General features: G+C 47.9%; 1 pseudogene; it reads left to right on the top strand.

Moving 5' to 3' along the window:
- Positions 1–14,359: 14,359 nt before the first annotated feature.
- LOC136135949 (Golgi-associated RAB2 interactor protein 4-like) lies at positions 14,360–16,161 on the top strand (annotated as a pseudogene).
- The last annotated feature ends 278 nt before the right edge of the window (positions 16,162–16,439 follow it).

Consider the following 16,439-nt stretch of genomic DNA (forward strand, 5'->3'; position numbering starts at 1 on the left):
TGCAAACCTCTGAGTCCTAAATATTTGCCTTCCCACCTCCTCCACTCAGTCAATATCACACTTTAAATTCTGTTTCTTGAAGCAGCCACCTTCCAAGTATCAAATTCTCTGTCACTTTGGATGCAGTTCAGCTGCATATAACAGAAGCTAGAACACACAAGGATTTACTCTCTCTTGTAAGAGGGGTCCACAGTTAGGCAGGGCTGGAGGCCCCACAAAATCATCAGAGAGCCAGGCTCCTTCTATCCTTGTGCTCCAACATCCCCACAGTGTGAAATTCCCATCATTAGGGTGCCCTGATGATAGCAAACGATTCCTGGAAATCACATGATCAAGTCTAACAGCAAGGGATGCTGGGATGTGTGGTCTTTTACCTGAGGCCATTGCTGCCAAGAAAATCAGGATCCTGTTACTAAGCTGGAAGGAGAGTGATGTTGGAGGAGGCCCCCACCAGCCACAGTCGGATATTTGTTGCATTGAAGGCTCCCCAACAATGGCTCAGCCCATATCTTATTTAACTTTGTAACCCCCCAGCGCCTGGCACAATGCCTCTCACAGATGAAGAAATCAACAAATATCTATTGAATAATCACTGAGATACAGACTGAAGAGGTTTTCCATTAGGTCCCTAACTTAGACTGAATCTCAAGGATAATTTTCATCTAATCACCATGATCCTTTTCATTCTTTTTCAAGATTTTTTTCTTCTCATCTACCCTCCTTAAATCAGCTTCTAGGGTTCCAGTCAAGACCTTAGGGTGTCACTGAGAGCCACGCCAGTCAAAGTAAGGTCTAAGGACCACTTCCTGTCTGCAAACCACAAGTCAACTATGTCGCAAGCACAGTGTTTAGTTCAGCTTAGACCTCCTCGATGCTTTTTGTGCACCTGGAGAGGCTCATCTTTTTACAGACCAACAAAAATTGAGTCGCACTGACTTAGAAGGCTGTTCCTTTGACTATAACAGAACTCATGATTTTACATCACAATCAGCATTCTTATTAAAACAGACTACCCGAATTGAAAAAGATATGTAATCACAATTCAAAAGGACTTTGACTTTGGGTAAAAATGAGCCATCAAAAAAATTTTTTTTGAAATCCAGTCAGAAAAACGTTACTTGAGTCTATTCAGGATGGGGTAGCCATGACTTAGTAGTATGTGACAAAAAGACTTAAATGTCTTAGCCAATTTCAACTCAAGAAAATCCAGCACTTTGATGTGGCCACATGTGACTTTAGGCTGCATTAACAGAAGCATTACATCTAGAACAAAGGAGATGATGACCCTGCTCTGTATCATGTCCAATCATGAATACACCACTTAGGAGGGATGTTGAAGAACTGGAATTTGTGTGGAGAAGAGCAACCTGAATGGTGAAAGGATTCAAACTCATGTCACATAGAAACAGTCAAAGGAACTGCTGATGAGAGCCCTGTGGGGAGAAGACTCAGAGAGCGTGACCTCTATCTTCAAATATTCAAAGAGCTCTCAAGTGAAAAAAGAGATTAATCTTGTTCTAGAAAAAGCTAAGGCATAGAACCAGGACTAACGGGTGAAAAATCTAGAAAAGACAGATTTGTGCTCAGCATCAGCAAGAAATTTCTGACAATCAGAACAGTCTCCAGATGGAGCAGGCTATCTCGGAAGGTCATGAACTTGGTCACTGGAGGGATTAAAACTCAGGCTGGACAGCTTCCAGGAAGGGTAGTGTACAGCGGGCACAAGGCCCAGATGACAGTTGAACTAAGTCCTGAAAGATGAGTCATTCCCATCCTGCAACTCTGTGACATTTGCTCTACAGCAATATCCTGACAGCCACACCTTATGTGCTTATATGGTCTGGTGGTTTACGGCTCACAGGGCCCTCTCCCATTCATTGTCTCTGTTGACTCTCACAACTCTTTGGGGTAGGCAGAGTGGATTACAGATGAGAAAATGTTACCCAAGTCAGAATCGATCCCAAGTCACTTGATCCCTAGTCCATCCCTCCCTGGGGGGATCACCATGAGAAATCTCTCCTCTTGATGAGAGATTGACCAGGGGACAGCTAAGTAGGGGCACATCAGCTCCTGGTGGCTCATCCAGCCTTCTCCCACTCTAAGAGGCCCAAATGCAATGTCATTCCCTACATTTGCAATGAGGCTCTAGACAGGTGTCAGTAAACTATGACCCATGGGCCAAATCTAGCCTGCCACCCATTGATGTAAATAAAGTTTTATTGGAACACAGCCTTGCCTATTCATTACAGATTATTTAAGGCTGTTTTCCTGCTATAAAGGCAGAGTTCCGTAGCTGCAGCAGAGGGCATATGCCCTGCAAAACCTAAAACATTTATTGTCTGATCCTTTACAGAAGTTTACCCACCCCTGCTCTAGATCATCAGTGTGGAGCGTGCATACTAGCTAATGCTCTCCATTGAAATGGGCAATAAAAGTAAGAAAAACCCTGCAGGACTGGAAACCCCATCCAGGAAGCAATTCCTTTCATAACCATTTCCTAATGCAGGAGAAAGGGCCACACGTCTTTTATAGATGAAAAGTTTTTACCTTCTGTCTGTTGGGTTTTGATATACCACTGCCCTGGAGACAGCTATTATGACTATTTAAAGCACATATAATAAACCAATTGTTCCATCATTGTGTCTATTTGTAATAAGCACAGACAATGCACTACAGCATAGTTATGGAAAAGAGCAATGCAATTCTATGAATCAGTATTAGAACCTAATTAGCCACTGAGCCCAGCCTGATAACAGCTTATCATAACTTTCAGCCGAAAGAAAGCTCAGGTGGTAGGGAGAGAGAGAGAGAGAGAAAGAAAGAAGAGGGAATAAATAGCTAATTTTGATAAACTGGTTTCCTTGGTAACTCTGTTTATAACCACAATGATGTTGCCATATTTTTAATGATAAACACAAAGGTTTGATGTGAGATTATGTAACGCATACTGTCTCAATGTTGGTTCTGCTCCAGCAAAGGTGAAGTCAGATACCAATGCAAAATTTTGTAAGGCTAAGAATATCAGAGAAGCTTTCTCGAAACTCTGCCCCAAATATCTGCTGTTAGTTTATTCTCTGGGTACCCAAGTGCTCAGGAACACGGCAACGGGTATTTACGGTGCTCAATGAATCTGATGTGCCCGTTCAACCCTCAGGTTTTAGTTGCAGCAGTTACTACTCTCTCTTCCCCAGCTGGGTGCCCCTTGGTCATCTCTTGGACCTGTGGTTTGGGGAGAGACTGGCGGTGAGTAATGCAGAAGGAATGGGCCACTCTGCTAAGCCATCAGCCATCAGAGTCAACCCTGGGATCACCAAATCGTCTTGTGAGATCCATTACCCACTCTCATCTTGCAGGGATGTCTGCACCCCCAATTTATGAGAATGACATTTTGGCTGAAATACCGGGTCCAATGGCAGATTATTGTAGATAAAAATCACTAAACCAGGAGTTGGCAACTATGGCCCATGGGCCAAACCCAGACCACTGCCTAGTTTGGAGATGAAGTTGCACTGAAACACAGCCACACTTACTCATTTATGCATTCCCTGTGGTTGCTTTCACGCTACAATGGTAGAGATGAGTGGGTGCAACAGAGACCATATGGCCCACAAAGCGTGAAATATTTACTATCTTACCCTTTACCAAAAAAGTTTGCCAAGTCCCACACTAAATACCCGCTAAATATCCTGACACACCTATGCAATCATAGATGGTAGACCATCTGTAGTCATCATAGTCATATGGTAGGAAATCAAATTCCTCTGCCATAGAGACCAGAGGCAATAATATTGAATATCAGCCTCCTCCGTGGCTATGTAGGGGAGGCAACGTGAAACTACTCTGGCCAGTGAGAGGTAGGTAAAATTTCCTAGAGAGGTTTTCCCTCCCCAAACACTCCTTCTTCTTCCCAGATAAAGAGCAAAGCCTAAAGAAGGGAAGAATTTTTGGACTTTGCCATTCTTACTTCTCCCTGGTCTGCCAGGCCCATTCTGCCTAAAACACAGACATAACACCTGGAGATACAGCTGCCAGTTTGCAACCATGAAGAAAAAGTCCTCCCTAAAGACGGTAGAGCTGGAAGACAGGAGCTGGTCCTCGTTAACACCCTTGAGCAGATGCTCAGCCCTGGATTACATTCTAAATACCTCCAGACATCTTCATATGTGAGAAAGAATAACCTCCTCCTAATTTAGCTACCCCAGTGGGGCTTTCAGCTACTCCCAGCTGGAATGAATCCTAACTGATCAAGGGGCTGTAAAGAAAGTAGTGTCAGGGCTTCCCTGGTGGCGCAGTGGTTGAGAGTCCGCATGCCAATGCAAGGGACACGGGTTCGTGCCCCGGTCCGGGAGGATCCCACATGCCGCAGAGCAGCTGGGCCCGTGAGCCATGGCCGCTGAGCCTGCGCGTCCGGAGCCTGTGCTCCGCAACGGGAGAGGCCACAACAGTGAGAGGCCCGCGTACCGCAAAAAAAAAAAGAAAAGAAAGTAGTGTCAGAGCCTAACAAGGATGGTGATGATGATGTTGAGGTAAAGTATGGTCAAGTAAGAGTGAGAGAAGGATTAACTGACCAGCTGAGGAAGTGGAGTTGTGCTACTAGGAGGTTAGAAGGGCAGGGTCAAGGAATGAGATGTCAGTCCCAGAGATGGGGCTGCTGGTGGATGTGGCTTTATGCTGTGATGCCCTGGCTCTGAGGATGTTATGGAACCAGTTGTACCCACCAGGACTTAACTACCTATGTGATCTTCTCACTGGTCTCCTGATCACATGTTTGCCTATGGCATGGCAGTTGAGTATAGTAGAAAGACGTGCAGACCCTGGTGCCACAAAGCTTAAGATCTAGGTGCGTAACTTTGGGTAAGTTACTTAACTTCTCTACGTGTCAGCTTCTTCATCTATATAAAAGGGAGATAATAATACAATTACCTAATAGAGTTGCTGTGAAGAGTAAATGAGTGAAAACATTTAGAACAGAGCCTAGCATATGGGTGGTACAGTACAAGCAACAGCCATTTTTCCAGTTACTGTTGCGTGTAACTAAGTATCCTCAAACTAAGCATCTTGAAAGAAACATCTCATTTTGTCCTTGGTGTTTATGGGTTGAGAATTTGGACAAGCCGCAGGAGAGATGGCTTGTCTCTGCTCCGTGATGTCTGGGGCCTCATCCAGGAAGACTCAGTGGCTGGGGGTAACCTGACACCTGGAGGACGGATTCATCAGAAGGCTTGTCAACTCATGCTTCTGGTACATGGGCTGGAGTAACGCAAAGACAGCACATCACACGTGGCCTCTCCCTGTAGCTTGGCTTCCTGGTAGCATGGTGGCCTCAGGGGAGTCAGACTCTTCTGTGGCACTCAGGGCTCCCAGCACAAGTGTTCCAATGCACAGGGCGGAAGCTGCATGGCCTTTCATGCCCGAGAATCAGAAGTCACACAACGTCCCTTCTGCTGTACTCTATCAGTCGACACAATCACACACACAAGCCCAATTCAAGGGGGGGAGAATCAGATTCTACCTCCTGATGGAGGACTGGCAGGGCCGTGCTGTGGAAGGGCTTGTGGGATGGGAGATATTGTCGTCACCATCTTTGGTCAACAGAGTCTGCCATAGTTATTATTTCTGCTCCTTAAAGTTATGAACTGGTTTATCTCTGCTCTCAAACCCCCTGACTGTTGCATCAATACAGCAAAGAGCTTGGCTTGTAGAAACTACACTCCTGCCTCAACTATAAGCTCCTTGAGGTAAGGACTGTGCTCTCCACTTCCACTGCATTTATGCCAACATGTGTAGAGCTCTTGCTATGTAAACAGAAAGTGCTCAATACATTTTCTTAAATGAATAAATGATGGAATTATATACTAATAAATCATAGCATAAAAGCCCAATATCTTTCGACAAGTGTGGGATTGGTAGACATTGACAATCAGCCCCAGATCTTCATTCTTCCCTTCTTCCTTGGTAACAAACATAGATTTTATTCAGGGTGGCTAAAAGACTGCATTTTCCATCCTCCCTTATAGTTAGGTATAATAGGCATATAACTAAGTTCTGGTCAAGAAGATGAAAGCAAAATGTATGAGACAAGTCAAAAACTGCTTAAAAGTTGACTGAGCTGAAAGAGTCCCTTTTGTTCTCTCCCTTTCTTCCCACTTCTTGGAATGCAGATGAGATCGCTGGAGCTCTAGCAGCCATCAGGTGACCTTGAGAGGGAAACCTTTACTGAGGATATCAGAGCAAAAAGCAGGAAGCCTGACTTCCAGAGGACTTTGTTGGAGCTGTCATGCTGTTTACATGAGATAAGCCTCATAAGCTGTTTAAGCCACTGTAGTCAGGTGTCTTTCTTGTAGACAAATGAAATTCCCCCTATACCTCACAATGAGTCCCTAATGGAAATTATATGCTCACTCCTTTCCCTGAACTTCCAGCAGACTTGGTACCTTACTTTCCATGTTTACCAAATAGTACCTGGCATTATTGTACTACATGTTTAATCTCCCTAGTATGTCATGATTCCCAAAGAATACAAGCCATTCTACCTGAAATATATGTTTTTGAATGAAGTTAATATTGATCCTTTTATCAAGTGTAAACCTATAATTTTACTGTACTTGTTGATTGTATCCATTGTGCCATTACCCTTTGGGTCCTAAACATGGAGATAATAAGACATCATCTCAGTCACCACGGGGAAGAGAACTTGAAGATGCTTGTTTATGCTAATCTCCTAATTACAAAGCAAATTATAGTGTCCTGTGGTAGTTTTGGGTTTTGTGATCAGCATTCTTTCTCACCCTTCTTTTTTGGTTACCCCCTTCTTTTTTGTGGGAGGTGGGAGGACCTCCTCTCACTACTACATGGCCTGATGGGGCTGTGAATCACAGTGAGTGCCCAACCCTTAACCTTATCCATCATCTCCCATGCAGAAGGGCGGACACACTGCCCTGGTTAGCCCAATCCAAGGACCACATCCCCCTGTGCACGGTGACCAATCAGAATCTTTTCGAGAATTTTCCAAACTGGAGATGAGGGTTGCTCTCTCCCTTGGATTGAAAGCTGTATATATACAGGTGGGAACCCAGGCCTGTTGGCTGCAGCAAGACAAGGGCCAAAACCCAAGAGTAGCTAAGGCTACACGGCTTCATAGACAACCCAAGAAGGCGGGGAAGGGGGTGCAATGTTAAGTTAGCGTCCTCAAAGCCAGGCCCTGCTGCCTGCCGTTATTTCTGCAGGCTACCCCAGGGTCCTTCCACACATGGGAGACACACTGCGTTTCTTTTTATGGTTAAGCTGGTTTGAGTTGAGTTTCTGTCACTTGCAAGTAATAAAGCTCTGATCATCAAAATTAAACTGCTGAATTCAGCATGCCTGCAAGTCTTTAAGAACAGGGTTGAGGCTGATTATCTTGGGTGTTTTGGGTCTTTTTGCTTGAAGGCAGGGTGCTGGACCAACTGACATCTTCAGCTCCAACCCCGAGAGTGTTGCCAGAAAAGGATGTTAAAGTCTCCACAGGACTCAGTGTGCCTGGGCCCATTTTACAGCTGGAGGTATGAAGACATCAGGAAGCTCAACAGGGACATGTAAAGCAAGAATATGCAAAAGTTCCTTGAACTCTCCACGTTCCTCCAAGGGTAGCGTAAACCCCTCGCTGCCATATTCCCATGAGTGTTAGAACCTTCAGCAGACACCTGGATGCCCATCTTCATCCTCCCTTCGGCTGCACCCCTCCCCTCTTCACAAGGGGCTCTCCTTGAACAGATTCCAGATCTCAAACTTGATCTCTCTCTGACCCAGTCCTGGTATCTTGGCATAAAACAAGCCAGAAGTGAAGGTTATACACAAAAGGGGGAAAAGCTTTTAAAACAATTTACCACCTGTCAGTCATTTGGGTGCAAGTCTCACACACACAGCCCCGAGCATGTACACACACACACACACACACACACACACACACACACAAGGGGCACTCGTGCACTCAGGTACACGGACACACTGTACAGGGCAATCCACTGCCATTCACAACCAAAGCCTGCCCTGTAATAAACACACCCAGGAAAGCTTTTTCTCTGCCAAGAGTCACAGCAGCAGCAAAGACCAGAGAAGAAAAGGCCCTCTCCATCCTGGATCTGTATGTCCTTCTAAGTTGGGGGTGTCTTGATGTGTGTGGCTATGTGAGTAGTAAGACCAACCACAGAGATTAATCACAACCACAAAGCAGCTTACTAGTGTGTGGTGCTGTGCTACACCCCTCGCCACCAGCCCCAGAAGCCCCGGGGGAGGGGGCTGGCACAGCAGACCCGGCCAGGCTTTTGTGGACTCCAGCCTGAATCCTGGCTGGCTCACCTTCTCCTTAACTTGCCCTTAACCACAAATGGAGCCAACCTCCATGTGGCCTGTCCGAACACAGGCTAAATAATCCAAAGTGCAAGCCCAACGACTATAACTAGGTGCCACTTTCTTTGGTGCCCATGGCTTAAATAAGCCAGACCAGGGGTGGCCCTGGTGGGAGCTTTGGTTGACAAGGAGCCAGAGGCCTGCCTTCTAGCCCTGGCCCAGCCCCCTACTGGCTGTCAGACCTTGGGTGCATCCCCTGACTGCTCCAGGTGTGATGTTTCACCCAAAAAAGAAAAGGTCTGGGTGAATCCATCTCTGAGAGGTTTTCCAGTTCCAATATTTTGTGATTCTGCAATCCATAGAACCATCCCCAGTTTGCCAGTCGTTCCAACTCCCTTCTCTTTTCTTCCCCCAACCCTGCTCCTTCCCAGTGCATCTAGGGAGGCCCAGAAGCCAGCAGGACTGTGCACTGGGCTGAGGGCCCTGGAGAAACCTGGCAAAAGGAGATTCAGCAGGTGTAGAGCTCTCAGGAACCAGCAAGGAAAAGCATTCATCTCCAACAAGGGCTCCATGCAGGCACAGGGGCTCAGCTTTTGGGCAGTGGTCCCTAAGAATCACCTGGGAAAGTTATTTAAATATGTGTATCCCTGGAGCCCACTGGGACTGAGACCAAAGAATCTTCATTTTCTTTTTTTTTTTTTTTGCGGTACCCGGGCCCCTCACCGCTGCGGCCTCTCCCATTGCGGACCACAGGCTCCGGACGCGCAGGCTCAGTGGCCATGGCTCAGAGGCCCAGCCGCTCCGCGGCATGTGGGATCCTCCCAGACCGGGGCACCAACCCGTGTCCCCTGCATCAGCAGGCGGACTCTCAACCACTGTGCCACCAGGGAAGCCCCCATTTTCTTTTTTTAAAATTTATCTATCTTTATTGAAGTATAGTTGATTTAAAATGTTATGTTACTTTCAGGTGTACAGCAAAGTGATTCTGTATATATATTCTTTTTTGGATTCTTTTCCCATATAGGATATTACAGAATATTGGGTAGAGTTCCCTGTGCTGTACAGTAAGTCCTTGTTGTTTATCTATTTTATATTATATATATATATATAAAGCAGTGTGTATATGTTACTCCCATTCCTAATTTATCCCTCCCCCCAGCCTTTCCCCTTTCGTAACCATAAGTTTGTTTTCTGTCTGTGAGTCAGTTTCTGTTTTGTAAATAAGCTCATTTGTATCATTTTTTTAGATTCCACGTGGAAGCGACATCATATGATGTTTCCCTTTCTCTGTCTGATTTACTTCACTTAGTATGATAATCGTGTTGCCGCAAATGGCATTATTTAATTCTTTCCTATGGCTGATGGTCCATTGTGGAATCTTCATTTTAAACAGTTATCCCAGGCGAGCCTGACGCAGGTGGCCCACAGATGAGAAACGCTGGAGGGAACCCCTGGTCCCGGCCCTGCTTCCTGCCTATCCCTGTCCTGTTGCCCACAGCAGCCCTGGTGACCACAGGAAGAGTTGTCAAGAGCCACAGGCACAGAAAACCGTCAAGGTGCCATGCCTAGGTCCCAGAGTCAAGATGTCATGGGTCGCAGATGGACGCAGAGAGCAGCTCCATTCCTAAAGACTAGTGCTGGGCACATCTGCCGCAGCCAGGCTCTGAGTCCATATGTAGGGAGTTCCTGAAAGCAGGCCACCCCAGATGGAGTTCACGATCCAGGTGAGCAGCTCCTGGCACAGTGATGGAGCGGGAGAAGGAAGCAGACATGATCATGGTGCCATCTGAGGGAACATTTTACCTGGGTCACTGAAATGGACAAATAACCTTCGAAAGCTCCTTTAGACCCTGAGGACATACGATGCTAGATGAATCAGTCTGTGTTAATAAAATAGGAAACTGAAAACATCCAGAGTATCTACAGAGCTACAGTATCTCTGACAGAACATAGAGAGTTAGAGTAGCCTGTATAACTCCCAGAGCACCTTGCCTGCCCTTTTGATACCAGGCATCACCCTTATTGTGGATTAATTGCTAGCTGTCTGATTCTCCACCGGACCACCAGCTCTGTTGCAGCTCTGTCCCCAGCTCCTGGCCCACTGTCCCATACATAATAAGGACTGACCTGTATAAAGAATTTAGTGTGTGCAGGCCCCATTCTAAACCCTTCACTCATGTTGTCTCTTTAATTCTCATTACAACCTTATGGAGATAAGTACCATCATAATGCCTATTTTACATATAGGGCAACTGAGGCCAAAGATGGTTGAATAACTCATCCAGGGTCACACAGCTAGTAAGTGGCAGAGCCAGGAATGGACCCAGATGGCTCAACTCTCAGGGTTTCTGCTTTTAACTATTAAGCCATGCTGGCACTTAGCAAGTGCTCAATAAAATATTTATTGGTTTGAAAACACTCCCGAAGTGTTTTCACTGAGTTTAACTGAGAATTATGTAGACATCACCCACTATATGAAAACAAAAAAGTTGAGCCAAGTACAAAATAAGCTAATATCCTGTGTTTTCTGCAAGAGACAAGCTTAATTAGAGTTTAGGTAATTAAAGCTTTCATGGTTTCTAAAAAAATACAATACATTCATTTATGCAAATCTACTCTGGAGCATGATTTTTGAAAAATACTATGTAACTCGCTTCTCACAGAAAATGACTTAAGAGTCTCCCTGAGAAGTGAGCGTCTCGGGATGTGGCTGTTACCTGTGCCTGTGTTAGTCTGTGGACTCCTATTCTAGAGCCGGTGGTTCCAACCAATCACCCCAGCTCCCAGCACTGTGAGAGGCAGGCTGTTCCTCGGGAAGGGACACCTGAGGCAAGGCAAGGCGTGCCAAGAAGGGGTCCTGCCAGCTGGTCCTGGAAATGATGCCCATCTGTACGTTCTACCCAGCCTTCTCCTACCAGCCCTATCGGCCACAACTTCCAAACTTGCTTCTCTCTCCAAGATCGTCCTTGCTGCTCATTTCAGCTGGAGGTAACCCATCAGAATTAAAATATCGACTGGGGGAGGAAAAGACAAGGCGATTTTTCCCAGGCCGGTTCAGGTGAGCGGTTGTGAGGTTTCCAAGAGTTCATGCATGTGAAAGGATTCTAATTCCTGAGCCCCACAGAAGTGCAGGGGATTGTTATTATCATCACCTACCAGCAATCAGACACCGAGGTGGATAACAGCAGCAAGGTTATTGGGCAGTCCGTGTCAGGTGAAGTTAGGAACTTATATGTAATCACTATTGATCCTTCCAACCAGCAGTTGAGGTAGGTCCTATTAGCTTCTGTTTTATAGATGAAGAAACCGAGGCTCAGAAAAGTTCATCAACAGGCCCAAGATAGGGCTTTCCTGCTGGCGCAGTGGTTGAGAGTCCGCCTGCCGATGCAGGGGACACGGGTTCATGCCCCGGTCCGGGAGGATCCCACATGCCGCGGAGCGGCTGGGCCTGTGAGCCATGGCTGCTGAGCCTGCACGTCCGGAGCCTGTGCTCCGCAACGGGAGAGGCCACAGCAGTGAGAGGCCCGCGTACCGAAAAAAAAAAAAAAAAAAAAAAATCAAGTAATCAACTCAATAGATGCAGAAAAAGCATTTGAAAAAAAATCAATAATCCTTCACGATAAAAATGCCCAGAAAACTAGGAATAGAAGTGAACTTCTTAAACTTGACAGAGGGCAATTCTGAAATAAAACTACAGCTAACAACATATTTTATGGTGAAAGACTGAATGATTTCCCCTGAGACAGGGAACAATGAAAAGATAACTGCTCTTAACCCATCTATTAAATGAGCAGGACTGTGTGTGTGTGTGTGTGTGTGTGTGTGTGTGTGTGATTGTGATAAAATTCACCACTGTAATCTTAGAGTGCACAGTTCAGTGGCATTCAGTGCATTCACATTACCGTGTAACCATCACCACTAGTTCCAGAATTTTTCATCACCACAGAAGGAAACCCTGTACTCCCCATTCTCTGCTCCCTCCAGCCCTAGGCAACCACTAATCTAATATCTGTCTCTATGCATTTGCCTCTTCTGGCTATTTCCTATAAATAGAATCCTACAATATGTGGCTTCTTTCACTGAGTATAATGTTTTCAAAGCTCACCCATGTTGTGACATATATCAGTACTTCATTCCTTTTCATGGCCGAACAATATTCCACTGTATTGAGAGACCACGTTTTGCTTGTCCAGTCATCTGTTGAGGGGTAGGTGTGTGTATTTTAACAGAAAGATGGCCTTTATCCTCAAGGAATGAATCTCTATGGTGGGATTTCAAGCATAACATCAAACTGGAGATAAGAGAGTTGGCAGCAAGGGCCTTTCTCAGAACTTTCAAGTCACAATTTAGAAATCACTTGTTCTGTGACTAGCTCTGTGGGAGTGGCAATAACGCGGGATGTCTAATGGTACATGCTCCCCACAGGTGTCAAGGCTTCCAAACCACTTCTGCCTGGTAGGGAGGTTACTACAGGACGGCATCTGGCAGGCTCTTGGAATCAAAGCTTACATCTCAGGCTACTCACCCCCCATGTCACTGGGGGAGGACATGTCATAAGAATAACTAGGTTTCCACACACAGGCTGTTGGCACAAGCATAAAGGGAGGGAGGATCTGAGTGATCCCCTGGATAATTTAATCCCCACGTCAGCCCAACTGCTGTCTTGGGTTCTCTCCATAACATACATACACACATAAACTTAATTACGCAACTTCTAATAATGCACCAAATAGGTCTTCTTAAAGGGAGTTAAATCAGTCCAGTTCAAAAACATTTGGCTGGGCCAAGCTTTCTTTGCGAGGCTAAGTACTGTAGTGGTTCAGAACAAAGGCTTTAGAATCAGGTAGACCTACCTTCAAATAGTGCCTCTGCTACCATTAGCTCTGGGAATTTAAAAAGGAGATACAAGCTCAATTTCTTCACCTATAAACTGGGAACAGTAGTTAACAGTACCAAACTCAGTGCATTCTTACCACCATATGTGAAGAATGCAGCATGGTGCCTAGGAGAAGCAATTTTTAATGTGATTATTAAAAATCACCGTCGTCAACGTTTACTGAGATTTTATGAGAGGACAGACTAAGGATCGCAACTGCCAACTCTACGTTATTGGATACAATTAAACCATGAGCTTAAATGGTTCAAATTTATCCCATCATCTTACATTCCTATAGATTTCATCCAGTAGCTGAATTTGGGGGAGGAAAAGAAAAAGGACCCACACAAAACTTTCCCAGTTGAAGACATTTTTATTTCGGTACGCACCTGAGTCCCTGGCAGGATGGGCCTGTCCTCCGCGGGAGGACATGTCCTCCCCGGCCTTTGGGAGAGGATGGGGGCCCTGCCCTGAGGGGGCAGCTGGGGGATGAGGCAAAGGGCTATGTGACAGGGATAGGTCACAATGAGGAAAGGGCTATGCCACAGGGGTAGGTCACAATGAGGAAAGGGCTATGCGACAGGGATAGGTCACAGTGAGGAAAGGGCTATGCGACAGGGATAGGTCACAATTAGGAAAGGGCTATGCCACAGGGATAGGTCACAATGAGGAAAGGGCTATGCCACAGGGATAGGTCACAATGAGGAAAGGGCTATGCCACAGGGGTAGGTCACAAAGGGCACCAGAGGATAAACAGGCTGTGCCAGGGGCTTAGGCTGAGAAAGTGGTTACTTCTCTCACTGGGACTGAAGTTCACCACAGCCTCTTGGGGAGATAAAAACCCAGAAGCAGAAGTGAGGTGAGGCAGAGGGGGAGCCTGCCATACCTCTCTACACACTTGAAGAGATTCAGCCTGGGGTCCAGGCGCCCTACAGCGTCCCCGCTGTGATCATTCGTGCCCCTACCCACGCCCCTGCCTCTGGGAGACCCTGAGGCAAAGGTGGGGCCCTGTGGGGCGGGCTTGGAAGACCTGCCAAAGGGCCGCCTGTGTGTGACATACGAGCACCGCAGCTCGCTCTTCTGCCAGTGAGGCCGAGGGAGGGAAGAGCCAGGGGCCCACCTTAACCGCGCTGCCTGTCGTGATCAAAGGCAGCCATGAGTGGGGACTCTCTGCTCCCGTATCACACGGCCCAGAGCAGCACCGGGGTGGGCCTGTTCAACACCACCACGGGGAAGCTGCAGCAGCAACTGCACAAGGGCGAATACGACATGTTCAAGGACGCCCCGGTATTCGAGAGCGACTTCATCCAGATCACGAAGAGGGGAGACCTGCTTGACGTGCACAACTGTGTCTGCATGGTGACCGTGGGCATCACATCCAGCAGCCCCGTCCTCCCACTCCCAGACACCATGCTGCTGGCCCGATGGGCCACCGGCTGTGACGAGCACGCTGAGCACAGCCAGGCCGCCAAGGGCAAGAGCCACGAGGCTGCAAAGACCTTAGAGCTCACCAGGCTCCTTCCCCTGACGCTCGTGAGCATCTCCACTCACAATCGTGAGAAACAACAGCTGCGCGTGAAGTTTGCCACTGGCCGCTCCTGGTACCTGCAGCTGTGCGCCCCTCTGGACGCGCAGGAAGACCTCTTCACCTCTTGGGAAGAGCTGATTTACCTCCTGCGACCACCAGTGGAGGGTCACAGCCGCACCTGCGCCGTTCCAGCCTGGGACACGATCTGCATGCCTGTGTTCGAGGAGCAGGACGGCAGCAGGAGCCCGGCAGTGGAGGATTTCCAAGTAATGTGGGATCAGGACCAGGTGAGCATCTGCAGCCTCCACACGTGCTCTGAGGTGGCCGGGGCCACGTCCGCAGCTTTTGCCGGTGGGGAGGAGATCCAACTGGACTCCCACAAGCCCGATACCATGCCCGATGTGGCCACTGCAAAAGCAAAACCTACAGTGCTTGACAAAGCGTCAGCATCGCGGGCAACGACAAAGGCGGAGACAGCAGGGGTGGCAGGAGGCACCGCAGCGGGTGCTTTGAGCGTGGCAGTGATCAAGTCTCCTGCCCCTGAAGAGCAGAGCACGGCCACAGCAGCCACAGCCAGGAACGGTCCAGGAGGAAGCAAAACGAGCATAGCCACTGGGGGCACCCCCAGAACATCCCTGAGGAGCAGGAAAACGGTGCTGCGAACAATTCAGGGTATGCTGGCAGGTGCCGCGAACTATTCAGGGTATGCTTCCAGCACATGCACCAGCCTCTCCCCAGAGGCCGGCGTGACTGTGGTCGGAGCAGAACCCACCAGCAAGACTGTTGAAGGAAGAGCCGACGAGGAGGACGAGGGGACCCTCATCTCAACCTTGCCACAGGAAGGCAAAGTGAGTGAACAGGATGGCAGCTCACAGAGGGTGTCCCAGGCCCGCAAGGGAAGAAGGGAGAGAAGGGAGCACTGGGGAGAGGACAGAGCTCTTACGAGCCCCTTGCTCTGCAGTTCAGTGGAAAGCCACCACAAGGCAGCGGGGAACAAGACCATCCAGAAAGCAGCTGGCCCGTGCTCAGGCGGCCGCAGAGCCACTAGAGATGACCAAAAGGACAAAGGCCACGGCAGCCCGGGGGCAGCGAGCAGGGCACTGCTCACAAAGGCATCAGCCGTGCTCCCATCACCAACGAGTCCAGGACCTTGCACAAATCGGGCAGGAGCTTATCTACAGCGAGTTCAGGTCCCTCCACCGAGAGACTCAGCAGGATCAGCTCTTTCTTCAGGAACGTCAGAGCCAGTCTCACTGCAAAGACAGTGGCCTCCTCACGCGATAAATATGTGAGCATCCTGGCGAAGCCAGTGGAAGGGACCCGAATGGAGGCCATCGTAGAGACAGCAGAGAGTGGCCAGGGGCTGGAGATCACTGGAGGTGTGACATCTGACACCATGGAGCCAGTGACCGCTGAAGCCCATCAATAGGACCTAGAGCTGGGAGCTGCAAAGGGGACCAGGGCTCAGGGAAATACCCCTGGAGAGCCCATTTCAGCTTCCTCACTGCAATTTAAATAAAACAACAAACAATCTGAGAATGCATGCAGTGTTTTCTCTGAATTTCTAGGTCCCGAAGCCCAGCCGTAGCCTCACAGTGGATTCTGTGATGTCAGCTGTGCCACAGTCTGAGACCCAGTGTCCAGTCAAAGGCAGCCCCACCTCACACACATGCTCCATGTCAACAGCAGTGCTGCATCTGGCCCCCA

Source organism: Phocoena phocoena, chromosome 1 (assembly GCF_963924675.1).
Source record: "Phocoena phocoena chromosome 1, mPhoPho1.1, whole genome shotgun sequence".
NCBI classification, from domain to species: domain Eukaryota; kingdom Metazoa; phylum Chordata; class Mammalia; order Artiodactyla; family Phocoenidae; genus Phocoena; species Phocoena phocoena.